Here is a 27,600-nt window from a genome sequence, read left to right as displayed (position 1 = left end):
ATATATATATATATATATAAGAACATAGGTAGGGTGACACCTCTCTATAACCTCCATTCATATTTTTTTTCTTTTCTGACATTTTTTCTGTTTATTTCAATTATTCTTTTTCTTAAAAAATCATCTTCTTAACTTATACCTCTTAATTATATAAATTATGTTCTTAAATTAGTATTGATAATATTCATAACTCCCTAACCTTTCATATATATAATCTGTAAAGTCTTTTTATATTCATGACCTCTAATTTTATTTTATTTTTGCTTAAGATAACCTCTAATTATTAAATGCAGAAGGTTATATTGATAGTAGAAAATCACACTAAAATTGTGTGTTATTTTGTAGCCATCTTCGATTAGAGAATTAGTGGCACATGTTACAATATTATTAAGCTTTGAGGTTCATTATCTTTTTCAATTATTATTTCATATATTACTTTTAATTAGCTAGTAAGACTAATATGTCAAGCCTATTTTTGTTCTCCTGACTAATTATTTTGGTTTGTTATCTTTACGATTCTCTTTATAACATACAAATGGAGATTCATTTTAGATTAATCCAATTTTCTCCTTATTTTTTATCTTTTTCTTGTTTTGCTAGATATCTTTTAACTTATTTGATCATATTTTGCAGATTATAGGAGTTATATCTAAAATGAAAATAATTAGACATTATTGCATAATTTAATTTTACAAGGTGAAATAATTTGATATGTCTAATATAATTACGGCTCTTTCTTTGTTGAAATCATACATTTAATATTATTTGTTTGTGTTTATGAAGATATAATCCAGTTTTTTTTTAAAAAAAATTATTAAATTTATTCTCTTAAAACTTCTATGTAATTTTTAGATAATTTTGATTATTTTATATTGGTAACATTTTTCAAAAAAATTCTTTGTTTATGTAAATTCATCTCTCACATTTTTGTTGATAGTATTAGTTTATTTTATTTGTGGGCTATAGTATTTTAAAACATAGAAGCATGAAATGAGTCAATCAATGGATCGATGTCAATATGCTACTTCAAGAACTACATATATATACTTCCATAGTCTAGTGGAGCAATTTTTATCAACAAATCTGATAGAACATGAAAATTTAAAATTAATTTATAATTTTTAAATTATAATTGGCTTTATTAAAAAAAATAATTATTTGTCCATGTATAAAATTGCAGTCTTTAAATTTATTATTTTGTTTTTTTTCTAGGAGGTTTCAAGTTATTTATTAATATGTCAAGTTGTAGTCTTTATATTTTCAATTTTGTTGTTTTTCAAGAATATTTAAGTTATTTCAAAATTGCGATTAATTTAATTTTAAAAAAACAGTTGATTTCCTTGCTTTATATGTATTTCTAATAAAATATTTGTCTTAATAACTCTAATTTGATTGTCTTTTCATTATCTATAATTAATATTCTTTATTAGTGTAATAATATACAAATATTACTCTTATTATGTTACAAACACGTCCAAAGCCACATTCTTAATCCTCTCAATTATTGTGACTCTTTGTTTTTAGGAATTTATTATATTGAATGTAATAGTATTTATATAAACGTAAAATATACTTTATAATATTTTTGTGTTTAAGCAAAACAAAATTAAAAGAAATAGGAATTTCTATGTGTTATTTTTTTGAATTTTTTTTGTGCAGTTAGTTCTCTCTTTTGTTCTTTTGTATGTGTATTTTTAAATTTATTTTTCTTACATTCTTTTGTTTTTTCAATATAATTAAGTTGTTCCAGAAATAATTGGATAACTGAACCTAAATATAATAACAATATATTAAGGCATGGAAACTAACCAATTAAGATTGTTATTTTTCATCATTTAAGTATGTAAACTTAATTATATACAATTTAATTATTAAAAATTTATTAATCAAACATTAAATTAATCTAATATTGTACAATAAAAATAATTAAAATATGTGATGATTGGATGAAGACGACGACAAATAATAGTAATTGTGGCTAATAATTAAGAATAATGTTGGCTAACAATGTAATCATGGATAAAACTATTAATGGCAATCTGAGTTTACATATTGCCGTAACCTTATTCTAAGAATATAATTATAAAGATTACAAAGAAGTAAAAAAAATGATTAGATTTCAAGTTTACATAAATATAGATAAATATACTAAAAAAGATCCCAAATGAAAAAAAACGATCACATCTCAAGTTTACGTTCCAGTAATTCTAATATTACCTTCTCTTTTTCTCTATGAAATTAATTTTAATATTTAACTTTCAGAAGTTCACATATATTGATTTCTTAATAATTTCATATTAAACCTAAATATTTTTCATAGATTCTCTTCTATGAAATTATATGATTAATACAAAATTCTTTTTTTTTTTTAAAAAAAAGTAATTATTGATGTGAGTATGTAACTTTATTTTATTTTTTTCATAACTGCGTGAAGCACAGACAAGTACACTAGTTAATTAGAAATGAGAGTTAATATATGATGGTGGCGAAAAATAAAGTGATTAAGTACAGTCCAAGGCCTAAGAAAAACAAACTTGATGCACAAGTGATTACAACTAGTATTTAAAGATTATTAGCTACCAAAATAAGAGTTGGTCGGTTTATTGGTGAAAATGTTGTTGGAAACATCACGGCGATTTTTAATAACATTAATCATAAAGGTTTTTAATATGGAGACATTTTAGGAAGGTTTAAGCTAAATTTCATATTGAAAACACGAGGTGGGAGACGACTTAGTATGTATATCTCACACTATATCCCATGTATGTCACATTGTCATTTCTTTACCCATATATATATATATATACATATATATATATATATACATATATATATATATATATATGGATCTATCCATGAAAATTTCTCTGTCATACATGTCGTAATAGCGTCCACAAAAACACAATATACAATATTGTGTGTGTGTGTCCGTTGCTTTTTAGCTCGATGCTTTTCTAAAAGCGACAGACAACGTCTCTCGAGGAAGATTATTGTCATGCAACCATGAAAGTTAAACTGAAGTAAGATAGACAAGCTTTCTTTCCGCTATTCCATTCTGGTGAGGTGTATCTGCACAAGTCATTTGGCGAACAATTCCATTATCATGATAGTACTATAAGAAGTCATCTGACATATATTCTCTGCCATTATCACTATGTAGACATTTTATCTCCTTCTCGAACTCATTTGCAACAACATCTTTGAACTCCATAAACTTGGATAACGCTTCACTCTTTTCTTTCAAAAACTTCACCCAAGTGAACCTTGAGTGATCATCCACCTACACCATAACATATATATCAATGCCCGCTATAACTTGGTGTTCTTTTTGGTTCCATCGAAACTATATGAACCAATTCAAACATCGTGGTTCTCTGATTTGATGACCTTTTGAAAGGAAGACGATGAGATTTTCCATATTGGCAACCTTCACAAATCACGTCTTCACCTACATTCTTTAAAGTTGGCATGCCGTCTACCAATTGTTTAGAAGAGATCTACTGCAACATCTGATAGCCTACATGACCTAACCGAGCATGCCAATTTGTGACTTTATAAGTTTGACTTGTTTTCTTTCACACAGGCTTCACCTGCTAGCATAACAAACAAAGAACATTTCTTTTTCACGAGTAAAAATAACATCAACAAATACTTATTTTACATTTTCAAGCACCTTCACATCACTAGGACCAAATAATACATATTTTCCATAATCAATAATTTGAGGAACTGAGACTTGATTTTTCATCAAACCCAGAACTTGATAAACATCCTGCAATTTGATACTTCTGGATTTGTCACCAACAACCTCAATCTTCACAACACCTTCTTTTGCTACTGGACATGTCGAGTTATCAGCTGTGATAATGAATCAAACTACATGATTATCTCACATCTCCGAGAATAGAGAATCATCTCCAGTTACATGATGATAGCACCCTGAATCAACGATCCACTCTTCCCTCTTATTATTTGTTGGCATAATTGACAAAATCTTGTGCTAACTTTTGTTCAACAACTTCGATGCTAAAAGATTTCTCCCATTTCATTTGCTCATCTCCTTTGTTGGTGCACGTGACATTGGTTTGGAAAGTTTTACTCGACAATTTTTCTTGATGTGCCCAATTTTTCCACATCTGTAGCACTTTTTGGTGTTGTGTGGATTTCCACCTTTTTCCATTCTTGTTTCTTTCTCTTTATTTTTGTTCCAAGTTGATGTATTCTTATTGTTCGACTTTCTTTTAGAAAATAGAACATTATCAGATTTAACGTTCTTAGCCATTTGTTAAGCTAAGGCTTCTTGATTAGAAAGCATGTTCTCCGATTCCTCAACAGATGGTTGTTGCGGCCATCCTTGAATGGAAGTGACAAAAGGTCGTATACCTTTTTGAATCCATGAATAAGATAGCGTTGTAGGCGTGACTCGCTAATCTTCTCTTCTGGATCAATCTCTGAAATTTCAGCACATATACTTTTAACTTGCAAAAAGTAATCTGAGACTGACATACCTCCCTATTGTAACATTGCCAACTCATTATCCAAAAGTTGCAGCCTCGTTGTATTTTTCTTGGTAAACAATCTTTTGAGCGTGTCCCAAACTTCTTTTGGAGAGCAAACATCACGAACATGATCAGTAAACTCCTTGTTTATAGAAGTCATCAAAGTAAAGAGAGCTTTTCCGCACTTGATCTTCAATTTCCTTCGGGATTTGGCATTCTCCAATACTTGTAGTTAGTTCCTATAAGTTTTCTATTCCATATTGAGTATTTCCTCTGTTTGAGGCTTCCATTGCTATAAACGACAAAAAATTTTCAGTCACACTTTCAAACTTCTCCAGCGGAGTAAATTGATAGAAAATAAGATTGTAAACAAAAAAATTACTCCTTTAACCTAGCTCTTGATACCACATAACAAAAGAGTGAAGGCAGGAACAATAAAGAAGGAACGAGAAGAAAATAGCTGAAAGCTATTCTTAAATAGAAAATATATTTGCTGAACTACAAGAGAAAACATAGCGTGTGTATTCTCTATATTAACTGACTCCTACTTCTAATATAACTCCTTACTTATAGTGTTTTTGTTCCACTAAACAAACTCCTAAACTTACACCCAAAGTTCCCAACTCTCAGCCCACTTCCTAACGTGAACAACCTCACTCGGATAATTGTTTTGACCTGGTAAAGGCAATAAACAATGCAGTAAACAAGTAACAAAGTAAGTTGCACTAATTTGTTACAAACAACTTCTCTTTTTATTAATTTCTTCAAATAATGCATGCGCCTCTACGTTTTCTTAGAACTTGTCAAAATCAAGAACTCAGAACTAATTCCGAGATCCCATATACAAAGATTTGATGCGATTCCACAAACAGAGACGACGAAGGTAGTTGCACCAAGATCATCTTGAAATTGTATTAGAAGAAATTGATCAATAATACTATTAGCAACAGGAAGTTGATATCTTAATATTTTGCTTAACTCGTCCACAACTATGGTTGGACAATCCTTGTAAGAGTTATATAATTTCATTGAGAAAACAATTTGTCTTACACTAACCACTAGTAGATAACCTTCATCGTGTTCTTCTTCCCCATTAGATTTTTCCTTCTCCTCATCAGTTACGATTTCATCCGCAGGAATTTCTTCCCTTTGACAGTTCTCTTTGGGGATGTGAATCGACAAATTGGACTGCATATTTTCGATACTTGTAGCTTCTTCACAAGACATTTCAATTGGGGTATTTGATTGTGTCTCAGCGAATACTGTGGGGCAGAAACTAGTTATGTATAAAGTGAACTCTCTTCTTTTTCCCTTAGCTCGTTAATTGTTTCATTCAATGATATTCATGTGGTATGTCTCGTGTACTTATAGAGTATCACACTTTTCTTCTTTTTTTCATATCTCATTTATTGCTTTCTTTTCTACAATCATATTCACATGATACATCTCATATACTGATTGAGTATCACAAATTTCTTCCTTTTCCCTTAGTTTTTTAATTGCTTCATTTTCATTGATGATAATCATATGGTATGCCTCACATACTAATAAAATTATCACATTTCTCTTATTTTCCCCTTATCTCGTTAATTGCTTCATTTATATTCACATGGTACATTTCATATACTAATTAAGTATCAAAAAAGGAAAATTCATTCCTTAAAAAAAATCAGACTATTATACAAAGTATTTCTCTGTGTGTGGTCTTGATTATGTACCATAACGCCCCAAACTCAAGTGGTGCAACTGACACCTAATTCCAAAACTTAGACTTAAGCCGATCATGGTGAACCATTTGCTAATAGCGCATTGTGATAACACTCAAACTACTTTAAAAATAAATTTAAAGAGTAAGCAATCGTTGTCAATAAAATACCCAACAAAGAGTCGGGGTCGAATACCACATGGAATGGTATAATGATAAGAATTCAACTAAGAAATCAAAAATATACATTGTAAAAGTTTTGGACAATTGGGTGGATGGTTCAACAAAATTTACTGAAAGAGTTTGTAGTACCAAATGCAACAATTAAACTAATGCTTCGGAAATTCAAGTAATTAATAAGTAATCTAAGGGTGTGGGGATTTAACATCAATGTCACATAGGGTAATTGTGTTGCTCACTAGTGCTAAACATTAATGGACCTGATAGGCTAGGTAATCTTCAATGATATTAATATTCTTTCGATCTCATAATATTAGATCATAGAATCTCCTTTCAGTCACATCTACGTGCATAACTAAACAACTCATTACCTTATGATATCTCTCTTTTGAAAAGATTTAGGACAAATAGCTACAAACCATTATTCCTCTTTCAAGCAAACTATAGACATCAAACCTAAATTGAAAGTATCAAACCCACTCCAATCAATCTCTTTTGAGCATCAATCAGACATCGAAAATAGGATTAAGTTTATAAACTCAATCCATATTTTAACCTTGTGTTAATTAGCCTAAATCTATGGATGATTAGCAATAAAACAAATCAAAACACAATATCCACTACATTAAATCAACACTCAAACCCATAATTGCATTGAGTTTTTAGCCACCCATAATTGTTATTTCATTTTTTCATTTATGAGAATTGAGAACCCTTCTTGAGAATTTTTTTGAGGATTTCTTTACATTGGGATGGAATAGCTGGGATGTTGTACGGGTCTGCATTCTCGCTTTTATATCGTAAGTCCTTGTTATTATCTTTGATTATTTCTCGTTTTGGTTCTTGTAAGCTAATTTATGTTAGATCTATTTTATTGCATTTTAAAGCTTGGATTGTGCAAATTTTGGGGGAAAAACAATTTCTTTGAGCAAGTTAGAAGCTATTAGTTGAGTCAATTTTGTGATTCCTGGTGTGGGATCTGATATGCCGTTTTTACCCAATTTTGGATACATGTGCAATTATTGCAATATTGGTATTGTTTTATTCATAATGACATATAATTTATGATATTGATAGTTTATTAGTATGAGGTTTTAAACTTATTTGAGGCCTTTTTAGCTCAACAATTAATGTCGTCAATGACTTTTTATGTCCATATCTAATGATTTATTGTTTTTTGTAGCTATGAAGTCTCAAGGACAAGGCAAGTATGAAATCATACTAAAAGAGGCCAACACATAGAAAAATAGCAATACTATAACATTGATGTTCGTCAAAAGACACTTAGTGACTCACTGAGTGTACCAGACCTCGCTAAAAATGACAGGGTGTTCGACTAAAATGATCAAGGCAGGTCGACGATATGATGGGTAAATGGATATTCTCTAAACTAAATCAATGGGATGAAAAATAATCACCGAAAGTGACGTAACAATTTGTTTAAATTGGAGGCCAAGAAGGCGAGATTAGGTGATATCAACGACTCATCGAATGTGAATGTGCAACTCCATCAAGCTCGTTCTTTACGGTTAATCACCTGAAGCCTAAATCCAAGGACACACGAAAATAAGAGAAAGTCGGTGACTCAACGAATGAGTTGACGAGTTTGACTAACATTGCCAACTTGTTCATTTGATTAAGTTTTACCTATTTTTTAAAGGAAAATATAACTAGGTGAAAAGAGAGAGATGCATAATTGATCATACAATTTGGATATTTGGATATGAGACTTACTTTTAGTTGTAATAGAACTCTCTATTTTCTAGAGTGAAAAAACAAGTGTGTAACCCTTGTTTTGGGGGAATTCGGAAGTGGGTATATTAAATTGAAGTTCCAAATCAACAAGCTGATGGTCAAGAATGTTTACAGTGTCTTTTCTTTTACTTTTCACACGATTGGATAAAACTCATATTCTAGGGGTGTGGAAATTGAGTTTGATTTTGATTAGTGGAGTAGTAACTATTTTGTTTTACTTTGATTTCCATGGATTCAAATTGATTACCATGAGTTAATTTTGAATTGAGGTTGCAAACTTAATTCTACTTTAGATCTTCATATATTTCTTGAGAAAGAGTACGTGAAGTGGCTAATTGATTTAATGCTAGCATATTAGTTTAGAGTTCGTTATTTGCTTGAGAAAGGAATTTGGGGTTTCATCTCTAAATGTTAGTCTTAAGAGAGAAGATTTATTTTAAGGTATTGGGTTGTTTAGTAGATTATATATAGAAATATCCGAGAGGAATTTTCGGGATAAGCATACTGTGATTGAGAAATACAATGCGTGTTGGAGATTGACCCAACCTATCTATCTATGGGTAATAAGGTCATTGAGCAATCATGATGACTCAACTTTTGAAAGCAATACCCACTTCTGCCGCTGCTAGATTGTTATTCCACTTGCTTGCTAAACTCTTGTCTAGGTTTAATTTTTTGAAATTTATTAGTAAACAATGTTATTTTGATATTTGGAATTTATCAACTATTGTTACCATCTAATTACAATGAACTAGAACACAATTTAACTTCATAACTGAATTCTTTTATATACAGCTTTCAGTGGGATTTTACCCCAACCTCAAACTCAACCTCTTCCCCAACATGATCCTGGGGTGGCGGAGGGGTCACCGACCTTGGCTGTCAAGCCCCGAGCTACCCCCAAGACACGGAGACGGGACCTAATACCACAAGTGATCCCAAGCTAACCCTGCTGGCATGATCATGAACATACTAAAGATAATAAATTGTTGCTGAAGCTAATTTATAAATAAAATGGAAGGATTGGGAATACCCATATACTATAATTGAGATAAATGAAATACTGATGAGTTTGATACAAAGAAGGTATAAAGTTAGTACTAAGTTGAATCTAACTATGTAATGAACATAGCTTCTAACTGGCTAGAAACGTTGGGACATGCCCCAACTAGATCTAGAAAAACCGAAACTAAAGGACTAAAAATACTGAGAAGAACCACATGACTATTGTCCTCGGAGAATAAGGACTCACCATTGTCATTGATAAACTGGAGATCGAGAACCGATCTAAGCGTGATTTGGATGCTGAGAACTTGGACCTACATCACGAGAAGATGTAGCTCACGTATGCGTCAGTATTTGAAAGGTACTGAGCATGGAGGATAGAATAATTCTGAAATAATACATAACTGAACAAACACAAAAACAAGCATAATATTCTGAATGTTGAGCTAACTGGATTCAATGACCAAATTTTGAACATGCTGAGACTGAATATTGACTGAACTGTAAATATGGTCATTGCAATAGAGTCTGACTAACCCGTGGGAGCAACTAATAACCGACAATAAAACTACATGAGCTAAATGTTGAATTCGATGTATACGCCCCATTGAAAGGATCAAATATACCCTGCCAAGGTATAGAGGCATGCTGGCGTGATCACAAAATTGATGTCCACAAAGGGGACTTACAACCTATATGACTAGTAGTTTTGGGACTATTTGGGTACACTGAATCCTAGTCCAACTCGGTATTATGCTACTCCCAATGAATTAATTGGTTAACACATTATGATTAATTTCAGTAATATCGGATAGCTCAAAACTGAACATACAAACTGAGAATGCAACAGTTAATTTGGTAATTATACATTAATGACAGAGCCATGCATAGCTGAATAACTGATATATCTGATCTAGCCTATGTAATTCAAGAACTAAAGAAGTACAAAGCTAGAGTTCTTAAATTCATGTGATAAACTGAGTAATAACATTATAATCTGGTCTGGAACATAAACATAAGTAATTCATGATGATCTACTGTAATTCTAGAAACCCTAGGTATTCACAATAAGAGAATCAAGAAACTGATAGAATTATAGGGACCAAATGGGCGAAAGGAACCCACTAGTGAAATCCCACTTATCTGGTGATGAAATCCACAGAGAAATCCTTAGTTTAGGGGCTGGAACTGATGGAACCTCGCTGGGTTCTTGAATTAGGGTTCTTGACCTTTTTCTCCTCTCTTGCTTTTAATTTTCTATGTATTGATTTTGACTGAGGTAAAGTCTATTTATGTTTCTAGGCTTAAAATGAACAAAGCCTCATGATTTAGGATCTAAACGACGTATCTTAGGGGTCTAACGAAATAGGAAATGACCAAAATACCACTCATTTAAAAACTTCTGAAATCACCGACGGAGTTGACTTACAGATTGTAAGCCAACTGAAGGTCCGTACTAGTCTACCATCGTTCATGACTGAGGATAGAAAGTCTGTTGGCCCATCGACGGAGCTGACTGGCAGTCCGTACTAGTCGACCGTCGTTCATGACTGAGGACTGAAAGTCGGTTGGCCCATCGACGGAGCTGACTGATGGACCAAAAGTCGACTGACAGTCCGTACTAGTCGACCTTTGTTCATGATTGAGGACTGAATGTTGACTGACCCATTGATGGAGCTGACTGACAGATCGTAAGTCGACTGGTGGTCCGTAGTTGTCTCCGTCGGTGGCACCTGCAACTTCTAAAAATCTAAATTTTTGGTTTGTTTTGAATACGGGGTGTTACATTATCTTACCCTTGAAACCATTCGTTCTCGAATGAAGACTAAAATAGATGAGTATCGAGAGAAGGAGCTGCAATCCCCACTAAGTATTTGAAATTGATTTCTGACTGAACTGAGTTCCAAGAACATGCAAATACGCTGAAAATACAAGTACAAACTGAAGGAACATATTACTAAGACTTGTCTATTTTCACCAAGACAAGTCAGTCTTAATCCAATGAAATGAAAGAAAAGAAAAAATCTAAGGCAAGAACAAGATAAGAGCATAACTTATTCTTTATATTAACACACTAACACCTTGTTGTCACGTGTACAAACCTCTAATACAATAAAGTGTGGAATTAAAAAATTAGTACAAGTCTAAATTCATTGTTTTTGTCAAGACCGAGGAGCACCCCTTAGACGTAACACGTCGTACTTGACCTCTCGGAGGTCTTGTACAAACTCTTAGACATCTTTCATCGCATATATATGAAAAGTAGTGCGGAATTAAAAATTTTCACAACAATAGTTCAAATCTCTTTATAGAATATAAGAAATAACTAAGTATGGTGACATACAAGAAAACCATAGTTCAAATCCCAAGATTTGCTTCTAAGAGACTTCTCAATTCCCACCTACACTTGTAGAAATAGGAAAACATCTGGAATTAGCACATTGAATGCACTAAGTATGGTGACATGCAAGAAAACCATGCTAAAACGGACATTTACTTTAAATCGTACTCCTTATGCTCTTTTGATAGAAACTTCATAAAACAAGTATAAGAACCATCTTCAAATCAATCATCACATATAAGACATATTCAAGTAACCCACAATATACAGCTATCATCACTTTGAAACCATGTAAGCATATAGACCTCCTACCAAAGGTCATTCTAAGACCCACCTAAGTAAGATATGAAGCGGCCGCCCATACAACCCCTTTATACACACCTAAGTAATCATCAAGACTTCCCAAGGTACGATTATTCCCTTTTTATCACCTAGAATTTCTACCTAAGGTTACTTTAAGACTCACTTGAGTAAGACATGAAGAGACCGCCCATACACCCTCTTCAAGCCTACCTAAGCAATCCTCAAAGCTACCCTAGATAAGAACCCTTCTATTCAACATGCATTAACTTAAGTCAACATTATTCATTAAGCCATTTAGGATATTATTAAGCATATAAAGGACTTCACATAATGGTCTTGGAGGACCTAAGGAACTCATCCTAGAATCTTCAAAGCCTACTCGTGCCATGTATAGGTAGCTTCCCATTCCACTGCCTACACGTAGTAGAAGTTCTCCAATACTAGAATGCACATCCCATATGATGAGAATAGACATTAATTCACATAGACCACACTAGCTAGGTATGGAATCCAGTGTCATGAGACCCCACACCGTGGAAGGTGTTCCACTTACCAAAGGTTGAACTAGTAATCATCCCATGTTGGCACATGGTTAGGGAACATCAAGGGTTCCTTTGTACTATAGTCTCATAAAAATAGAGCTACTACCACAAGCATATGCACTCGGTGCTTTGCCTTTGTTCTCACAGAGTAAATCATTCCCTAGGTGTATTTGAGAAGGTACCATCACTATATCCTACCAACTCACAATACCCTTTTCTCCCAAGGATGGGTCCACTAGGGATACCAACCAAGGACCGTTTGGATAGCTCTTATGACTTCCTTAGAGATGGTTTCATGCTGTTCCAGCTACCCTATCCCTAAGTTCATTATTCCACTAAAAAAGGATACCATTACGATCTTTCACTTCAAGTCTTCTATTAACCTTCTTTTCTATATTCAAGGTTCTATGTTCTTGACCTTCTTTTCATATTCAAGGTCCTATATTAGTCATCCTTAGAAGGGCACCATCTTAGGTCTACCGATCCTAGACTCTCATTCATCATGCCTTTATACACATACATGACAAAGGTCCCTCAGCCTACTAAGTCAAGAGATCACATTCACATAACTTTCATTTATCAAGTAGAGGAACCTAAGTCTACTAATCAAGACACAACATCATGATATAGAGGGATCATACTCTCATATCACACATGCACATATACCATATCATCCTTCACATTATTCATATATACATGCTATAACATTATAGCACCATAATTCACTTAATAATACCGACAAGGCCATGTTCATAACATATATAACACATAAACACCGCCACCATAAGTGGACCATACCAATCAATACAATTCAATATTAATTCTATACAAAATAGAGAAATTAGGTCAATTCACCAACTTCCCATAGGCATAATCAACATCCGTTAGCCTTTCCAGTACCAAATTACATAGTAGAGATATTACCCATAACAATATACATAAGACTAAACAAATAATTCAATCAAATCAATGATCCATCAATGCTATATATATATATATATATATATGTATATATATATATATATATATATAATCAACATTATAAGATAGCCATGAACAATTCTAACATTAATCAATGCATAATTTAATAGCCTAATACAATCTACACATGAATTCAATAAAATTAAGCCATGATTAGTTCTTCTACATTAGAGCTAAAAATAAGAATTCTTGTAATGCATGGGTTCATATAGTTTTTGATCTTAAAGCATTTAATTAACATTGATCATTCCATAAAACATCACTTAAAACCTTTTCATGCAAGAACCCATGGTTAGAATCCAAAATAGGACTTTAAAGTTTTGGAAAATCTTTGAAAAGCCTTTGGAATTTGACTCTTTGAATGGAAGAAGAATCAAGGATGAACCACCATACCTTTATTGAAGAATTCCAACAAAATTTATGGAGAACCAATGAAGAACTTCGAATCTTAGCTTCAATCTTATTTCAAGCTTTAATGGAGTTTAGAGAGGATTCTATTTTGATCTTGGGTTTTGATTTTGAATAATGAGTTCTAAATTAGGTTTTAGGCTTATAAAGTAACTTAAATTACCTAAAAACACCTAAAATAACCTCCCATATCTTAATTAGGACGCTAGGTGAATTTCCCAAAGTACCCTCCACTTGGCCGAGACAAATGTAGAAAATTGCAGGTGTCAATCGACGGTTCCGGTTGACGAGCCGTTGATCAACCAACGGACCGTCCTGATGGTCTGTGGTTTTGATCAGAGACTTCAAATTCGGGGGTTTATCTCGCACAACCAAGTGTGGAGCAACTCCACCAAACGATAAAGCGTACATTGATCAAAGGGGCGTCGATGGTGCTCATGGTTTGGACTATTTTTGGTAGCTTCGTTCCAAGGTTTCCTCCTCAAGGACCTCTAGGGTGGTCTTTGGGGAGTAATACCCGTTTTCTTCGAACCTAAATAGGTTTATTTAGATGTTAGGGTCCTTTGGTATAAATTTAGACACCAAACAACACGTAAAACATGCAAAAACATACTTGAACACACAATGACTAGTTTCCAAACATCTTGGACGTTCTTTATCGTTTCACTTTCAAACTCTATCAAACTGAACTCTAATAATTATATTCATTTACACAACTCATGAAACACATTTTAGGATTTGTTTTAACCTAGTTCATTTTGAGGGTTGTTACAATTTCTCAAATTGAACAAAGAATAAATAAAAGGAAAAAGAGGGCCTGGCAGAATTACAAGTGGCTATTTCTCAATAGTCCTTTGGCAAGCCTAAGAAAGTGAGAAGAAGAGTAATCACGCTATATTGGTCTTGAAATCTACACACGTATAGAAGCAAGGAGTGGTTACCAACAACAAAGCACCTAAAAAGCAGCCAAATGAACAAGACATCTATCTAGAAATCGATTACTCCTTCCATCCAAAGAGTAACTCGTCAAACTAAAACCTACATAGAAATCAACACAACCTAAGATTCTACAATACATAGTTCACAAGGCTGAATAATCACTATCCAAAAGACATAAGTCAACAACCACCAAGTAAGTCATTCTAAATATAAAGTAGACCAATCACGTGTAACAAGTACATTGATCACAATTAACCTGCAAGTCAGACATAAGCATTAAATTGTATCAAATCACAATAATCAGTTTCTCACTAGAATCATTTCTATCGGCACAATATCACTCTCTGGAATCATTCCCCATCTACTTTATATCATTTCAATTGTCGAAACGATTTTCCATTTGATTTATATCAATTCACTAGCCAGAAATAATTTCTGCATTACAACACTCGCCGAAAATGACATTGACATCATAACACCGTTGACAATGATCTCGACATCCTAACACTTGTCGAAAATGACTTTGTCATCTTAACAATTGTCATGCAACACAAGCAATGTTACACTACACGGGAGAGACAACAATTCAGATTCATGCTATTAAGTATTTCATCAGTCAAACAAATAAGGGCCATCATAAGGTAATTCAAAGCATTATGATCAACATATAATATTTTATTTAACCCCTTTTTATTCATTAAACTTAATAAAGTGGAAGAATGAATCCCTCACCTCATTCCATTACTCCCAACTAAGGGGGGCGACGGTACCGGAACCAGGCGAACCGGACCGGTAAGTTCTGGAACCAAGACGGAACCGGCACTGTGCAAACCGGAATCGTTCCGGAATTGGGACCGGACCCGTAAATCGGTAAAAATTACCTATTCCGTCCCGGACCGGTAAACGGGATGGACCACCATTAATGTAAAAAAAATTAATTTAAATTATTTAAAACTTAAGATTTAATTTTTTTAATTGAATATAATTTTTATTATAATAATTAAAAAATTAAAAATTTAAATTTCAAACTGTAAAAGTTAAAAAATTTTAAATTTTCGAACTTTAAAGTTATAAAATTTAAATTTCAAACTTTAAAAGTTAAAAAATTTTAAATTTTCAAACTTAAAAGTTATAAAATTTAAATTTCAAACTTTAAAAGTTTGAAAATTTTAAATATAAACTTTAAAGTTATAAAATTTAAATTTCAAACTTTAAAAGTTTGAAAATTTTAAATTTAAACTTTAAAGTTATAAAATTTAAATTTCAAACTTTAAAAGTTCGAAAATTTTAAATTTAAACTTTAAAGTTATAAAATTTAAATTTCAAACTTTTAAAGTTTGAAATTTTTGAATTCAAACTTTAAAGTTATAAAATTTAAATTTCAAACTTTAAAAGTTTGGTAATTTTAAATTCAATCTTTAAAGTTATAAAATTTAAATTTCAAACTTTTAAAGTTTGAAAATTTTAAATTCAAACTTTAAAGTTATAAAATCAAAAATTGACAATATTAAAAATTAAAGTTAATACAACAATAATAAAAAACTAATTAAGGCGAATAACCTATATTTTTATTAATGTTTATTTGATATTACAATTACATTTATAAAAATATTCGTCGAGTATTAAAAGATTTAATCTACACAACCACCTTCTAGGAAGGGTTCTGTTTGAATTAAATCTCGAATTATCATACTCTTACTAATAGTTGGTGCCACCATATAAATTCTTTCATAAATCATTCAACATTTGTTTAGTAACATGTTCGGGAATTGGTTGAATAGATAGATCTTCCATTGCTTCAATCCCGTCGTCATTATAATCCTGCATTACTTCATCAACATCATCTTGAAATTTGGTCGGTAGTGGTTCACGACCCAAATTTCTTCTCTCGGCATTAATTTAATCTCGAAATAATACCAATATCTCCAAGCTATCGGCTGCTAGTGAATGCCTATGACTCTCCAAGTTGAGACCTTGCTGCACTAAAGACGCCTTCCGAAGCTACTACGACGCTTGCATAGCTAATATATCTCAAGCCATTGATTGTTGTTTTTGGAAATCCTTTGCCGCGATTTCTCCATCATGCTAGAATATCTTCAGTAGGTTCTATATTTTGATTAACATAGGCATCAAAATCATTTCTATTATCGTGAGAAAGTTCAAGATAATCGTATAAATAAGCATCAATATTATCTTCATCAAATCTACTCCTAGAACTTTGAGGTTCATGTTCACTTGATAAATTTATATTAGCATTATATAAATCATACAATTTTCTAGCTTCAAATTTTATGCTATCTTTAACTTGTTGACAACTAGGAATTTCTTCTAATACATTATCAATATCTAAGTTAAAATAATTTTTTTCAACCATTTTTGATGCACCTACATCTTTATAATGAGGGTTTAACAAACACGCGGTTAAATAAATTTGAGGAATAGGAATATAATATTTTTTAAATTTTTGTATCATTGTTTCAATGGTTTGTTGAAATCTTGGTTTATTTTTAAATTGATATAATTTAGAAGAAATCCTACAAATATCAGACAAAATAATACAAATTGATGTACTATAAAGTACAAATATTCTTTTTGTAGTTAAGTAAAAAACTTTTAGGAAATCTATAAGTTCATTTATATCACGCCAATCACTATCATCTAGTCTATATGCTATATCTGAATTATGAGTATTCCAAACCATTTGTAATGGTAAACTATATTGATGAGCGACTACAATCATTTCATATAAAGTATTCCATCTAGTAGCCACTGTTTTTGAAATTTTTCTAGGTGGAAGATTATTTTCAAAACAACGATTTTGAAAATCTTTACGCCTAGACTTAACTTGACATTGAAATATAAAATGACATGCATTTTCAACTTTCGTACATCCGTTATCATACATATGTACACCATATCTAACCATCAAATTATATATATGTGCAGTACACCTAATATGATAATTATCACCATAAAAAGGATAAAGAGTAGGTTTTAAATATTCAACAACATTATTACTTGAAGCATTATCTAAGGTTATACTACTTATTTTATCACATATTCTATAGCTTTGTAAAATTTCTAAAATAGTTTGAGCAATATAACTACCGGTTTTTTGCATTTGACAACATTTATAACCTAAATTTTTTTTGCATATACCAATTTTCATCAATCCAATGTGCAGTAGCAGTCAAATAATCATTACTGTTTACGCTACGACCCATATCAGAAGTAATAGCTATTTTACAAGTATTATAATAAAATAAACAACGAAGTATTGAAAATGTTGTGTATGATAATCAAATACAGCCTTTTTTATTGTATTTCTAGCAAAACCTTTAAAATTTGGATGATATACAATTTGAATATAATGTATAAAATCGGGATTTTCAGCAAAACTAAATGGCAAACCCATAACACATATCATTTTAGCTAGTACTTCAAGATCTTTTTCTCTACTATATGAATGTGGTAAACTAGAGCCAGAAACATTAGACGAATTTAATTGTGTTTGTACCATGTTAGAGCCGCCTACTTCTACATTTCAGGAAGGGGGTACCATTTTTTTTGCTTCCGCTATCGCTTTAGCATGCAAAATTTCATTTTTACAACAAGACATTAAATGACTACTCAAATGTCCCGTCCCGCCAGATTTACCAATAATTTTATGATTTAATTTATGTTAACATTTATTACAAATAGCTTGTGTTTTATCTTCATTTATGTAATAAATTGCCAAACAACCAATTTTTTAGCACGTTCTACCTATAGGCCTAGGATGTACGGGGGGGGGGGNGGGGGGGGGGGACAGGGGCAGGACAACGAAAGTAAGCGGGACTAGGAGCGGGATTGAGAGTATTAGTAGCCGTAGGTGGCTCAATTTCATTATCATCATCATCAAAAGTAGGCGTATCAGTATAATCATCAATATCATTATCACTATCTCGAGGCAAATCCTCATCAAAATTGCCAAAGCGACGTTGTAAATGTTCATGATAAGGATCTAATCCTGAATTACTATCAATATTAAAAACCGTATCATCAACATGTGTATAATCATCCTTATTTTTTCTTAATATAGTAGTTTAACTACCGGTTTTTGCATTATCGGAGGATGTAAAGTTATACATATTTTAACATGCTCAATTGCACTTTTTTTTACCCTTTTCTTTTTAACAACATTTTTACCGGAATTCATATTAAAATATTAAACGTGAGATTATATATAATACGAAAAATGTAATGCAAATAATAAATTAATAAATAAATAAATAATTATTTAAATATAAATGAAATGTAAAATAAAAGTTTGGAACGAATGTACCGAACGTCTGCTCAAAAAACTAGACGTTTATGACCGCCGAAAGCCGAACGTGGAAAGTTAAAAGTTGAATTTTGAAGCTCCAAATCCGATTTCCAAAGACCAAATAAGGCAACACCAGAATTTAAGATATTATATAATAGAGAATTAGAGATTAGAGAGTAGAGAGTTGAGAGTTGAGAGAATAGAAGATGAATAGTTGATCTTGTGATTTAAAAGAATGAAATTTAGGGGTATTTATAAGTTAAAAAATGGGTTAAAGTGTAATTTTTAAAATTTTGGGGTATTAAAAAAGTTTGGGGGGGGGGGTAGGAGTGTAAGTGGATGAAATTTGGGTCAAATAGCCGTTGGAAGAGCCTACTAGCCGTTATCCAACGACTATAAACGGATAGATTTTTTTTAAAAAAAAAAAATTGACCAGACCGGATCGGTAACGGACCGGTAATTTCCGAAACTGGGAGGGACCAGTAAATCCCGGTTTCCTTCCTGTTACCTCTCCCTGAACCGGACCGAACTGGTCTATACCGAACTAACTGGTACCGTACCAGAACCGGACCGGACCGGTAACCGGGACTTACCGATTCCGCTGCCAGTCTTAAATCATGTAGAGTTAATAGTCATTCATGAAGCGAGTTGAGAATGTGTTTTGTTGAGATCAATAACTCAACATATTCAAAAAACATGTGGCCTTTCTTTGAAAAGAGATGTTCCAACAATATTGTATGAAGATAATGTTGCATGTATAGCTCAACTGAAAGGGGGATACATTAAAAGAGATAAAACAAAACACATTTCACCAACAAAAAAAAATTCANTAATTTTAATCGGATCAGACTGGACCGGACCGGGATTTATCAAAACCGAGACGGACTGGTAAATCCCTGATTTCCATCCCGTTAGCTGTCCCAAAACCAGACTGAACCGGTCTATACCGGGACTAACCAGTATCGAACCAGAACCGGACTGGACCGAGACGGATCGGACCGGTAACTGGTAATTACCGGTTCCACTGCCACACTTACTCCCAACAAACAAAACAATAAAGGCAGTACACCAACTCTACTAGATTACAAGGTTTAGAGATTACTAACCTTAAATCAATAAATTAATCACTCAAAGAGTTGAGTATTTCCCTTTTGACCAATGTCCATAGCCACACAATTTATAAAAATCAAATATTCATAATAAATTTTTGAAAACAACAACATCCACATCAATTTTTTTGATAAATGGTCCATTCAACTCAAAACTAGATTTAAAAGAGAAGGTTTATATCCGAAAATCAACACTTGAAAATATTACTCAAGGCCTTAGGAACTTATTGGTGAAAACCATTTGGAAAAAGAATTTTAAATCTATTCACATTCTCTATTTTAGTTTAGAACTTGAGCTCTTGAAAAATCTTGACATTTGCCAATCAAAATCCCATATTTTGATGTTAAAAGTCACAAATAATCGAAGAGAAATGAAGTTTTAGGATTACAAAATCTTACCCAAATGATTTAACACAAGAAATCCTTTCAAAAATTGTCACCAAAGATTTTACAGGCTCAAAAATGGAAAGTGGGGCTTGAACCTCGAAATTTCAGGTCTAAAACCTCCCTCTAATGTCGCAAAAGCGACCATGTTCGCAAAAGTGAACCCTACAAAAATGGTGCCTCTCAACAATGTGAAGTCCATTTTGATTTCTAGAAGCTCACTTAAGCGAAGATCTCCTCACTTCTGCGTAGGTCACTTAAGAGACTGAGGCGTGAAGACACTAGTAAACACAACCAAACATACTACATCGAGAGGACCCTAGAGATTCTTTTGGAACCACATGCACACAAATCATATAATACAAAAAAGATCATACTCGATGTTTCGAACTCAATGGAACCGTAGGAACACGAATCAGTGGTCTCCTTGACAAGAAATCTATCAAAACAACAGGAAACTAACTTAATGTGTAAAAATGCTAAATCAATCTCGGAACCTCTCAAAATTAACCAAGACCTCACCTAGGCCTAAATTCATCCCCAAACCCGATGGAACTCTCGGAATTTCGATCAGAGTATCCCAACCTCGAAGGTCGACCAAAATTAATCCAAAGGGTAAATCTCCATATTTTCACAACCTAGGACCTCAAATCCTCAAACAGACATCAAATCTGAAACTGACAACTTTCACAGACCATAAAGTCTATCATTTCATAGCTTTCTTTTGTTGTAGTATAGAAAAAAAGTAGGAGAAACAGCCGTTACAAAACTTAAACAACAACAAATAGAGATAAGTATAAAAAACATACTTAAACTATTTTCTTTTTTTGAGTTTCATACCTATACTATGAAGAATATAAGTTTCATACCTAAACTATCACATAATAGTTTGAGAGACATACCTCTCTCTTTTATTACAATTTCATCATGTAGTGTAATATCACTCTTAAATAAGGAGGAGAAAATAAGGAAAAGAAAAGGTCAAAAAACATACTTTTCAAGATCAACTATAGAAGCTTGTACAATTTTAATTTCTTCTTTGGATAAATTGCACGCCATGTAAAAAAGCTACATAAACATGTCTTTCAATGCTAGATTCTTCATTCAGCCCATAAAAAGGAGCTAACATCGAATTTTCATTCATAAATTTAGCTGCTAAAAAGCTCTTGTTGTCACGACTCGAATTCTGGGATCTGGATCGCTACCGACGTCGTTGACCTCTCAGAGGTCGCAGACAAGCCTCATCTTGCATTCATCATATTCATCTAGTTAAATTTGCGGAAAATTTAAAACTTTTTATATGTATGAAGTATACATAGACTTCATATAATTATTAACTAGATATATCATATACTAAGCTCAACATAAGAGAACAACCATCTAACACAAAAAAATCAATTCGAAACTGAAGATAAATACATCATAAATAGTTTTCCAAACACGACCTTATTACAAAGCTTCAAAATAAAAGTACGAAAGAAACGCTAGGGACAACATCCACTCGATTTGTCTAACACTAAGGCTAGACTAAAACTGTAGCATCCTCGAAATTAAGAGGACCTACCAAATGGTCTGGAGAAACGCTGGTGTCCAAACCGTTGCAAGAGTCGTCAATCTGTCCGTTAACCTGCATCTATAAAATAGTAAATAGTAGGGGTTAGTACACCACTTGTACTAAGTATGGGTGTATGCACACATACACAAAAGGCTATGCATGATCAAGAAAGCTCTTCCTAAACAACATGCTATTTCTGGAAAGCCTAGTGACTAGACTTTCCTAAATCGTTAGATGTGAATTGTGGTATGAATATGATGTATTTTAATGCATTCAAAGAACACAACTCATTTTCTGTATGATTACAAAACATTAGTATCATCCACATAATTTTAGAACAACTCGAGCGAAGATTTGAAAATTTGATAGTCCAAACCCGAGAGCCCTATTTTTGACACTTAGATTATTTTTCACTCTGATTCTCCTTCTTGTTATGTAGTTCAATGCTCTCCTTTATTCTTATGTTTCACTTACAAGTGCAATGGTTCATTATAGTCCCATACCTACAATGAATCGAGTAAGCAATTCACACGACGAAGGAGATGATTTGGCTACTCTACTTTAGATTCTTCATTCTTATTTCCTTTGGGTATGATTATATATATATGCCAATATTTATTGGCGATGCCCATTTTTTAGTTGATTTATAATCCATGCTCCATTATTATCTACCTTACTTTCAAGCTAATTATTTCATTCTTAACTGGTTATTAACCCTGTTTATATACCTTGAGGCATCTATTCATACTCCAATATTGGCACAAGCCTTAGTTTATTTTTCATTCTTTTTCTACTTGTTGTTGAGTAGTTCAATAATTCTTTTGATCCTATGTTTTACCTACAAGTGTAATGATTCATTATAGTCTCATACTCACAATGAATCAATGTAAGTAATTCAAGGACTAAGGAATGATTTCCCTACCTTATAGTGTGTCATTTTTTACACTATATATTCATTACCTTTCATAAGCAATTCTCGATTGACCATGCCATTGATTTCATTACTTTCATGTTTTATATATTATACATTTCATATAGATAAGACATCTCAAGTGAGGGCCCAATATATGGGACCTCAACCCGAGGGTCTTCTTTAGCAAACAGAGAGTCTGCTTCATTCATTCATTCGTACTTCACATTATTCATTTCATTTATTCGTAGGCTGATGTAAACACCAGCTATACCTAGGATGAAGTTTAAGACTCTCATCGGGATCATGAAGTGCAATGACCAAGAATGACCTAATGTCATTACTTGAATCTGATTTCACCTCCTGATTGTCTTGCACAAACACCTTCAGTATCGTTCATTTCATTATCTTTCATACTTTGAGGAACTCCAACCTTAACCGACATAGATCATGTGAGCATCATGAAATCCAGTGTCTACCCCACACGGAAAAGAGGTGGAACCACCGGCCAAAGTGACCCAAAACATGCTAGCGTACATGGGAATCGAACCCCGCTAGATCCCTATATTGGTTGTATAAGTTCGAAGACTAGGAGATATAAGGAGACACATACCCGGCATGCCGGAAAATCTCATCTCATGAGAGTTACGTGAACCTCCGCCCTTTTCGAAAGAAGGCATCACCGCTCATAGCTAGCCTATCGGTGCTCAGTATAAAGTTCCATTACATTCAACTCATACGTCATGGAAGTTGGCTTCTAGTATGAGGACATCATAGCTCAATATATGATTTCTCATCTCATCATTAGTATTAAGTATACATTAATCTCAATACTTTCGTTAGAGTGTTCATAGAGACTGGTCTCTTCTTTAGCTTTACACTCTCATAGGTGAGTAAGTTTTGGTAACATTTACTTAGGCTCATTTGAGATTGCTCTCGTCTTTCACATTAGCCTCTTATCATGTTGTCACCACATTCATTAACATTAGCACATTTGCTTTTCATAGTTACTCACCCCTTTACGTGAATGTTCATTTCTTCATTATCTTCTAGTATTGACTCAAGCATTATGGGAGTTTGCTTCTAGATTGAGATTTACTTACTCTATTGATGACGGTCATCCTTACTTTATATTGATGAAATGTGAATTTCCCTTACATATCATCCTTTCTTGTTAATGAGACTGGCTCACACCTTCATAGGCGATTTTTTTTTTTAACATAGTAGCTTAGGTGTAAGTGAGGCTTGTCTCACTTCCTTTAACACCCCATTCTGGTCACTTACATACTTTAGACCCCTTTAATTATGTTATAACTCATGTTACTTTACTTAATTTAGTGTAGTAGATTCATATCATCGTTTATGGATGATGAACACTTTATTCAATGAGTTTCATGAGTTCATATGTCATTCTTTTAGAGCATGTTAGGAGTTGTCCCAATGAGTGGCATGCCCTTGATTATGGGTTCATTGAATTAGTTTAGAAGTGCTTATATTATCATTTGATACTTTAACTACACAAGGTTGGCATATGATTAGTATTGGCCTCAACCTTTGAATATTTAAACTACATAACCATTTTTGTTGTCATGTGTCAAATCTTACGTATGTTCATATTTAAATTTAATATGTATGAACCATTAGCCAATCTTTTAATTATTTAACATAATATTATAGCCAGTTACATATATCACTTTTTGATAATGTATTGTTAGCCATTTTATTGGCATACGATTAATATTGGCATAAACAATTGGGCATTGATTTCATAACCATATTTGTTGGCATAAGCTAATTTTCATGTGCAACATGCTTAAGTTTTTATACATTATACATTATTTCATCAAAAAAACATACACATTAAGATCAGCCAGCACCACATACCAACAACATGATTGCTAACCTATTCAATATTGAAATGGTAACAAGGATACTAGGGAAAGGAGTTCGACAAGAACGACGGAAAACAACCCTAGTTTTCAAGATCTTTAAATCATTCGAAAGAAAGTTCTCTTGGAGAAAGAAGTCCAGGAGAGAAACCCATACCTTATGTAGAACTTAATCTACGAAGACCACCTTGAACAAAACCTTGAAGAAACCTTGAAATCGCCCTAGAGAAATCGATAAATTTTTCTGTTTTTCTTTCGTTCGTTGCTTGCTGTTTTTGCGTCGCCTTTTCTATGAGTTTGAACGTGATTTTTAGTTTTAAAAACTGATATTGAATTGTAAAACTTAGGTTTAATAAGTTAATTTAATAAACTAATTAACCAATTACCAAAAAGCCCCTCCTAAGTTGATTAAACATAGGAGAACATAACACTTAGTCAAATCTGGAAATTGGTGTTGACTACGGTTTTGGTCAACATTTTGACTTTATATTAATTAATTAAATCCTTAATTTAATTAATTTAGGTACCTAGGGTAAGTACTAAAGTACCTCTAAGTCATTGGAACCAAAATTAAGCTTTTTGGACCATCCTAGGTTAAGTACTAGGATGTTTCTTGAGTTGTACTAGGTTAGTGTAAGAATTTTGTTTTGACCAGTTAAACTAATTAATTAAATTTCTAATTTAATTAATTAGGTGACCTAAGGTAATTACTAAAGTACCCTTAAGTCGTTAGGACCATAACTAACCTTTTGGACCATCCTATGTTAGGTACTAGGTTGTCTCTTTAATTAGTACTAGGTTAGTGTCAACCCGGTTTTGGTCCTAGGTTGTCGGGTGCACTTATGGGTCCAATTCGGTTAGTCCTAGGTTATTTAATTATTTAGGGCAGTAGGTTAGAGTCTAGAATTTGTAGGGAGGTTAGGCCCCACATGGAGTGGTCCCTTGTGCACGTTTTCCCTTTAACTACCCTAACCGAATTCGGTTAGGGTGGTCCCCTCTTCACATGTCTTGCACATGGGTTGGTTGCACTTTTCTAACTAACTATTATTTATGGATCATTTGGGAATGTTTACTTATTGTCCCAATGATCCTCGCTATGTCCTTGGGCAGTACATACTCTACATGATCATTTTAATTGATCATGTGACATGGTATCTAGGCTTTACACTTGGATGCCTCATACCTTTTTTGTGAGTTAAGGAAAAAACATTTTAATTTAGGGGATTCTTTGCAGGTACATTTCTAAACAAACTTGGACTATATTTTGCTTATTTGGGTATATATAGAAATTGGCTAACACCCCTTAGCCATTTTTCTATATTATGCCCAATATTTCTCAATATTGGGAATTGGAATGCCTATGTATCCCCAATACGTATTCTAACGGACTTACTGGCTCTTCACTAGAATGATTTTCCAAAATGTTACATTTGTTATAGGGAATGATAACCGTAATCACCTAGGACTAATTAGGTCAAAACTCAAACATCACCTATTGTTTTATTCATAATCTTTCTACTTGAATCATCCTCCAATCTGGACATTAAAAATACTTTCAACTTGTCAAAAATTAAGAATTCATCAGCTAAGAATATATTTTTATATATAAAAAACTTTAATATTGTTCATAACAAAAAATAATAGGTGGATAAAGCATTCCACAAATGAGCCGAAGTGCTTGATTCTTACAATGGTAAGTTTATTTCAGCATTATAATAATACATCAGCATCTTTACTTAATCATATAATATCTTAGTTAATCTACTTCACAAATTGAACATTTGGGACATGAAAAAAGATTTAGAATTTAGATTATCTAAGTTACGCAATGTACTCATCCTTTGTAGGCAATTCTTAAGGAACCTATCCTTTTCTTTTTACTTCTCTATTGGATAATGTCACGATCCGGAATCGGTTCATAATGGCGCCTTGCATAAAACTCCCAGTATGCAAGCCAAAACCCAAAACTTGTTGAAGATAATAATTTTTATAGAAAGGAATAAACAAAAGTAGATATAAAGATTAGAATGGATCACATAGTATATATATATGTAACTACAATATAAAATATATAAAATAGGCCAAAAAATGACTGAGAATGAAAAATTATACACAAGAACCAATCTCAAACCTGCTGTAACTAGTACAGGAGCATCATACAAAAATGCTATGTACATCACTTCTATCTAACCAAAATATAAAATACGTATAAAAGTTCAAAAGAAGGAAATGCAACAAGTCTCTGGACACAAGAGCTCACTATAATCTGAGTCTGATGACCACAAGAGTTCCAACACTATTGAGGGTGGCTCGTACAAGGGAGTTGCATCAGAATAAGACGCATAAAAGTAGTATGAGTATCAAAATACGGGATACTAAACAGATTTGTAAGAATGCTTATCTTGTAAGAAGAAGCAGAAATATTAATTTGAAAAGACCCTCCATGAAGTAACCTTTTCCTACAAATATTTTGTGCTTACTTATTACACCGTTCTCAGATACAAACATTGTTTAAAGTCAACACCTTGTCACATATCCTTTTCAAAAGGACTTTTCCATAACCTTAAAATTTGGTTAATGCATAATTACTCATGAACATAGTCTCATCGGGTCCAATAAGAGCATATGTGTAAAATGCTTCTTTTACAACACAAACACATAACATATGACTTTTCATCAATATTCATGGATATAAAATAGTTTTATAGACTCATATTTTCATAAAAAGTTTTTGAACAAGTAGATAGTCAGTTAAAGGTTTCATTCTAGTAATATCATGTACTAGAGAA

The 27,600-nt window shown here is 32.7% G+C and overlaps 1 long non-coding RNA gene across 2 annotated transcripts; it reads right to left on the bottom strand.

Annotated features, from left to right (window-relative positions):
- Nucleotides 1–3,594: 3,594 nt before the first annotated feature.
- LOC107019010 lies at nt 3,595–5,847 on the bottom strand. 2 transcript variants are annotated; one of them, XR_003578288.1, is made up of 2 exons: nt 5,550–5,847; nt 3,595–4,791 (listed from the first exon to the last, which is right to left on the bottom strand). It is a non-coding gene; the product is annotated as an uncharacterized LOC107019010 (long non-coding RNA). The 2 variants fall into 2 exon arrangements; XR_001456719.2 differs by having other exon boundaries at nt 5,556–5,846.
- Between the last annotated feature and the right edge of the window lie 21,753 nt (nt 5,848–27,600).

The sequence above is a fragment of the Solanum pennellii genome, chromosome 5 (genome assembly GCF_001406875.1).
Source record: "Solanum pennellii chromosome 5, SPENNV200".
Taxonomy (NCBI): Eukaryota; Viridiplantae; Streptophyta; class Magnoliopsida; order Solanales; family Solanaceae; genus Solanum; species Solanum pennellii.
Note: the sequence above shows the minus strand (reverse complement) of the source record. Positions and strands in the feature narration are given on the sequence as shown.